Genomic DNA, 5,361 nt, shown 5'->3' on the forward strand with positions numbered 1-5,361 from the left:
CATGTTGCACATCAGTGGTACCATGGGTAACGACTGCTAAGATAGTTGATCCCAATATGCCAAAGTCAGCTACAAGGTTCCAGGTTAGACCGAATCGCGGATGCAAATGCACATCCAGGATCGACGATCTTATTTTCATTGGGGGATGACTGGTCCCTGCAAAATAATGGAGTACCGTTGGGATGCAAATGATGGTTTGTGCATTCTGTTTGTAATCTCCCATACCGTAGGATGGCAACCAGATGAAACAAGTCCCCTGGCTTGTCACCGCGAAGATGCGGTCTAGATGGCGCGCGGCGTCTTCGAACGTGTAGGGGTACAAATCTGCCGCCGCCATCATGCGCCAGCCTCTACCGTTACTACGTCTTGCATTGATGGCAATCCTTATGTCGAACACCGCGATGAGATAGTAATTGTTGTAGCCACGTCGCTTTGTCGGCGGGTCTGCAATTGCTATCTTCTTCAATCTCATGTAGGCATCATCATACGTATTCAAGCCCAGCCAGTCCGGAAGGCCGATCCCAATGGTGGAGAAGGGGTCTACCGGAACGGCCGCACTGCTGTGGATGTTGTGCAAAATGATGGTGGTATCCGGCCAGAGGTATGCAAGACAATCTTCGTTGGCACTGACCCAGACCTATATATAAGACGATGGGCAGCGGAGAAATTATGGGATGGAAATGGAATAACTAAGTACTACATGATCAAACTCCATTACTGACCTGCTCATCGGACAAAATCCGACTACCTCTCAACGACGGCAACTCTATTGGAGTCAATGTGCAACCATGGCCAAGGAGTGGTGGACTGTTCGAAGGATTGTCCCATAGAAGAACCTTCTCCTCGAGGACGCATGGAAGACCAACAAGCATTGCCTTTTCCCAAACTTGTTTAAGCAGCGTCTTCAAAAAGTTGGTGCAGGAAGCACCTAGTCTTGTGGTGGTGAGGACGTCGGAGCGACGTGCGATTTCTCCCAGAGGATCGCCATCCAAGGTCTCCCAGCCCCGACGAGGAGGAGAACCGCCTGGCGAATCCATGGGAGCACCGACGAACTGCCTTCTCTTCGGGGGGAGGGGAACTGGTGAGGAGGAGATAAGAGCGTAGTAACCGCAGGGCCTCATCCCTTCCAACTGTAGATCGTTCCTCAGCGAAGGGGTGAGGCTATTATTTACTACTAGTACTAGCATTATGGAATGTTATGGGATTGCATTATACTGTAAATAATAGCACTAGTAAGAAATTTTTGGCACTAGTTAGTAGTTTTTGGCGTGGATTAAGAAATTTTGGGTAGGTTTTTGCCACTTTTTGTACACGCCAACTAGTGTCAAAAAACGTCTTACATTATGTGACGGAGGAGTACGTACTCGTACTGTAGCAATACCAGTACTACTTTTCTCAACTACGAGTATTAGTGCGATGTACTATACTTCTAGTCTAGTATAGTGCACCAGTTTTGAACTCTTGAATCTCACGGCCAAGGAGCTATAGTTGGAAGCGGAGGGTACTACTGTTCTGTAGAACCATCGCTGTACTATCAATGCAGGGGAAGTACACCTGCATAGTGGCCTAGTGGGTACTCTCGGTGCTATATTCAGTCGCTCCTCTCACGCACACACTAGCAGCCTGTTTATCAGCGATGGTTATTGTGGTCTGCGGGGGCAGAACATTTGAGTTATTTGATACTGCGAGACTAGGCTTTTCGCTTACATTTGTGGAGGTGTAATGGATCTCGTCGAACTTTGTTAGTAGTTCCTTCTTTATGAATGAGATGAAGCAAAGCTTTTGCCTCCGTTTCAAAAAAAACACGTCAAGAGGAATTTCTTTTATAGTAGAGCCGATAATGGAGTGAAGTCCATGCGTACAGAGTACTAGTAGTACAGCACTTTACATAGAGTACAGAGCCATATTGCACAGTTCCCAATGCCCTGCCAGGCTTTTCTGGCTCCTTGGGCTTAATTGGGAGGCCCTAGTTTAAATATGCTACTACTAGCTGATGAGGATGCTGCAAGCGAGGTGCGGCTAGGGCGAGCACGCGAGCCACAGGATGCTGGGAAGGAAAACCCGTTCACGTGGCTAGGCTGTCAAGTGCACCCAGATCGTGGGGCCGCACGTCCGTTTGACTTCAAAACTCAAAATACCCGTGTAAAATATTGGCTCGCAGCAAAGTGTATTACTAGTACTATTTTTTAAAAAAAGGTCGTCGTGCGTTCGGCCGGGATAAAACCCACAAAACGAGGTATACACTCCCGCGACCACTAGTAGTACTCGTTGGAGTACAACGCAACCTAGAATCAACTTTTGTCGCTAGTAGTACGTACATTGTTCCTTACAAGAAACCCCTAATAATGCAAGAAACCACTAAAATGTCAAGAAACTACTACCACTTGCATACGTGGCAGACTTAAGATAAGACTACCTTATCAACCATTGTACATGCTCTTACCAACCAAAATCCTCGAGTGACCACCTACCTCCGGCCCGTCCACCTAGTCATCCTCGGCCATGGGACGCATCTACCGCCGCCGGCAGAAGGCGAGGTCAAAACCGTCGGCGGTGCGGAGCCCATGTTGCGGCAGCCCGGATGCCAGCTCTGTCCGGCGCTCGCGGCCGCTAGCTAGCCAAGATAGCTCCGTCCAGCTGCTTGTCTGCAAGGTTTGCTAGCTAGATTGGCACGGCAGCGCGGCGGCTTGCTCGCGCGCGCCGCGCTCAGGCCAGCCATCTGGCTCGAGCGAAGGCCAGCGCGGCGGCTTGCTAGCTCGTGAGTCACGCTCGGGCCAGCCTGCCAACCCGTGCGGAGGCCAGCGCGGCATCCGGCTCGTCCGGCGGAGCGGCGGCCAACTCGCTCATCACCGGCACCACCGACGAACACGCATCAGTACTGTTTGAAGTAATGTTCATGAAAAATAATGATTTGAGGGGGAATAACAGGATAGAAGGTCAGATGTGGGTCCCTCGTGTGAACGGTCAAACAAAATGTGTTGGTTTAAGCTGCCTCGTCAGCACGGACGTGTGGGCCAACCCAGTCATAAATGGGCGTTTAAACGAACCTAATCGGTAGGAGTATTAGGTAGTACTACCTCCGTCCTGGTTTATTAGTCTCCTTTGTAATTTGTGCTAAATTTTGACCAAAGATTTAACTAACAAAATGTTGATGCATGTCAACAAAAATTATATTTTTGGATTCGTATTTGAACATAGTTTTCAGTGATATAATTTTTAGTAACATGCGTAAACATTTTGTTAGTTAAATCTATGGTCAAAATTTGACACGGATTACAATGGGGACCAATAAACCAGGACGGAGGTAATACTACCTCTCTCTCAATTTACACGGCGTGTGCATACCCCTAGGTCGTCAATTTGACCAACCTAATACAAGTCATATATTACAAAAAATATACCAACATAAACTATGGAGTTTCTACTTTCAAAAGGTATAATTTTTGTGCTATATAGTTTATATTAGGGTGATAAAATTGACAACCTAGGTATACGCACAAGACTTGTAAACTGAAACGGAGGTAGTAGAAGTTTTTGGCATGGATTAAGAAATTTTGGGTATGTTTTTGCTATTTTTTGTACAATAGATTCTTCCTAGGGCTGGTTGAAAGTGGTAGTTTTTTGTTAAATACTCTACATATTGTAAGTAGGAGTGGAAGTTAAGCTTTGGAAGCCAATAAGCAAGGCTAGTTACATAGTGCATATGTGTACATGATTGAAAGTGAATATCAACCACTACTGGAATCAGCTACTTTGCCATCTGCCAGTTCTTAGCCGTCCGCTAGCGGACGGCAAAGAAGCTCTTTGCCATAAGCTTCCAAAAAGCGGACGGCAAAGAACTGGCTGATGGCAAAGAGCAAGTTTGCCATCAGCCAGTTCTTGACGAGCTGCAAAAAAAAAACCTAACGGGCCCCCTCTTTGCCGTCCGCTAGCGGACGGCAAAGAGCAAGAAGGCGGACGGCAAAGGGTGGCGGACGGCAAAGAGGGAGGGGCCCACGTAACGTTAACGGGGCCGCGCCCCACCCCCCTCTCTCTCTCTCTTTCTCTCCCACCTCTCGCCAGCCCCGTCGCACCATCCCACCGCCGCCGCCCCAGCGCCCCCCGCCCCGTCGCCCCACCACCCCGCCGCCGCCCCGGCGCCCCCCGCCCCCGCCCCGCCGCCCCGCCGCCCTGCCGTCTGGGCGCCGCCACGCCCTAGCGCCCCGGCACCTCCGCGCCCCGCCGCCTCGGCCGGGCCCGGCGCCGCCGCCCCAGGCCGCCCCGCCCCCCTCCTCCGCCGCCCCAAGCCGCACCGCCCCCTCCTCCACCCCCTCCTCCATCGGCCCTGCCCCAGGTGAGCCCCCCTCCTTTTTTCTGTTTTTTTCTGTTTTTTTCCTTTTTAGTTTTAGTTTAGATTTAGTTTTAGTTTTAGGTTTAGTTTTAGTTTAGTTTTAGGTTTAGATTTAGTTTTTTCCTTTTTTCTGTTTTATTAGTTTTAGGTTTATGTTTAGTTTAGATTTAGTTTTAGGTTTAGGTTTAGTTTTAGGTTTAGTTTAGTTTGAGGAAAGAAGAAGAAGAAGAGAAAAAGAGGAGAGGAGGAGAAGAAGAGGAGGAAAAAGGAAAGGAAGAAGAAGAAGAGGAGGAGGAGAAGAAAAAAGAAGAAGAGGAAGAAGAAGAAGAAAAAAGAGGAGAGGAGGAGAAGAAGAAGAGGAAAAAGGAAAGGAGGAGGAGGAGGAGCAGGAGGAAGAAGAAGAAGAAGAAGAAGAAGAAGAAGAAGAAGAAGAAGAAGAAGGAAAAAAAGGAAGAAAAGGAAAAGGAGGAAGAAGAAGAAAAGGAAAAAAACCCGACCCGACGTGGTACCCGGCACCCCGACACGACACCCCGACCCCGAGACCCCGACCCCGACCCCGACACCCCGACCCCGACACCCCGACCCCGACCCCGACCCCGACACCCCGACCCCGACACCCCAAGCCTGACCCGACACCCCGACCCCGACTCCGACACCCCGACCCCGACCCGACACGGTACCCAGACCCCGACCCGGCACCCCGACACGACACCCCGACCCCGAGACCCCGACCCCGACACCCCGACCCCGACCCGACACGGTACCCAGACCCCGACCCGGCACCCCGACACGACACCCCGACCCCGAGACCCCGACCCCGACACCCCGACCCCGACCCGACACGGTACCTAGACCCCGACTCGGCACCCTGACACGACACCCCGACCCCGAGACCCCGACCCCGACCCCAAGACCCCGACCCCGACACCCCGACCCCGACCCGACACGGTACCCAGACCCCGACCCGGCACCCCGACACGACACCCCGACCCCGACCCCGAGACCCCGACCCCGAGACCCCGACCCCGACA

The sequence above is a fragment of the Triticum aestivum genome, chromosome 7B, assembly GCF_018294505.1.
Source record: "Triticum aestivum cultivar Chinese Spring chromosome 7B, IWGSC CS RefSeq v2.1, whole genome shotgun sequence".
NCBI lineage: Eukaryota > Viridiplantae > Streptophyta > Magnoliopsida > Poales > Poaceae > Triticum > Triticum aestivum.